Below are 1662 nucleotides of genomic sequence, written 5' to 3' on the forward strand. Positions count from 1 at the left end.
AGAGATCTCCAAGTCATCGGTTCTCATACTTTTGCATCAGAATCACCTGGAGGACTTGTTAATGCAGATTGCTGGGCTCCACCCCCGAGTTTGATTCTGTAGGACTGGGGAGAATTTGCCTACTAGAGCAGGGGTCCTCCAGCCCCCGGATGCAGACCGGTTTGGTCCATGGCCTGTTAGGAACAGGGCCGCACAGCGCAGCTTCATCTGTATTTGCGCTAGCATCACCCTCAGCTCCACCTCAGATCATCAGGCATAGATTCTCATAGGAGCACCAGTCCCTGGTGTCAAAAAGGTTGGGGACCACTGTGCTAGAGTATTTTATGCCTGATCTTCAAAACACTTGTCAAGTTTTAAGGAATAAAGAAGTGATCCTCCCCGCCCGCCCTCCCCCCTCCCAAAAAAATTTAGCGTGCATACAAATCAACTGACGATCTTGTTAAAATGCAGATTAAGTAGGTCTGGGGTGGGGCCTGAGATTTTCATAGTGATAGAGGTTAGGTTGAGTACACTAAAAGCTAAAAGCTTCTGAACTTTCTTTTTTAGCCTCTAGGCTAGCAGTGTTTAGCACAATGCTAAGCATAGTTCAGGTACTTTTAGACCTTGAATAACCTTAGGTAAACTTTAACTTCTCTCATACCTAACATACAGCTGGTTAGCAAATCCTGTGGGTTCTACTATCACAATGCATAAAGCACCCAACCACTGTCACCACCTTTACTGTAACACTGTTGTTGGCCACCACTATCTCTGGGCTGTATTATTTCAACAGTCTCCAATTTGGGACCCCCTCACCTCTAATACATTTACTGTAACTTCTTTATATAGTAGCAAGAGGATTTAAAATACAGGTTGATTTTGTTACTCCTTAGCTTGAAACTATTCATACACTGATTACTTTACTCAGGAAAAGCCAAAGTCCTTACAATGTCCTATCAGGCTTTACAAGACTGGCCTTCTTTTATGTCTTTGACCTCACCTCTTACTCTGTTCTAGCCACTGTTGCGTCCTTGCTGTTCCTTGAACCCACCAAGCACTCTCATTTCAGATCCTGTCTGGCACTTGGTATTCCCCCTACCTACAAAATTCTTCCTGCAAGATAACTGCTTGGTCTTCTTCCTCATTTTCTTGTCTTAGCTCAAGCGTCACTGAGTAAGGCTTTCCCTGACCACCCTGTTTTATCTACCACTTCACTCTCTGACATGTATTTACTTATCTTCTCCCCATTTCGAATGCAAACTCCGTGAAGATGTTTTGTTTACAATCTCTAGCACTAAAGCATTCTTAACATACATTAAGGTGCTCAATAAATTGAATGAATGGGTAACAGACTTTGCAGCTAACGAATATCTTGAGGCTGGAGGTTGCAGTTGTTTCTCTAGGATCCCTCAGGATACACTGTTGCCAGCCAGTATTACTCATTTTACTCTCCAGGGAACAGCGGATTTGGTAGAATCCTCAATCTCTTTTTCATGGAATTTAAGTTATAAATTGGTCATTTACTGTTGTCATACAACATCACTTTGCTAAAATTTCCACCGATTATATTCCTTTTAATACATTTCCTTCCAGCTCTTGATGTTTATTTTCTGTTCAACGGCCACACCCACAACCACACCCACCTTGCCCCTAGCTTAATTACAAGGCTAGAATAATGTTCTT

This window comes from Pteropus alecto, unplaced genomic scaffold (genome assembly GCF_000325575.1).
Source record: "Pteropus alecto unplaced genomic scaffold, ASM32557v1 scaffold71, whole genome shotgun sequence".
Taxonomy (NCBI): Eukaryota; Metazoa; Chordata; class Mammalia; order Chiroptera; family Pteropodidae; genus Pteropus; species Pteropus alecto.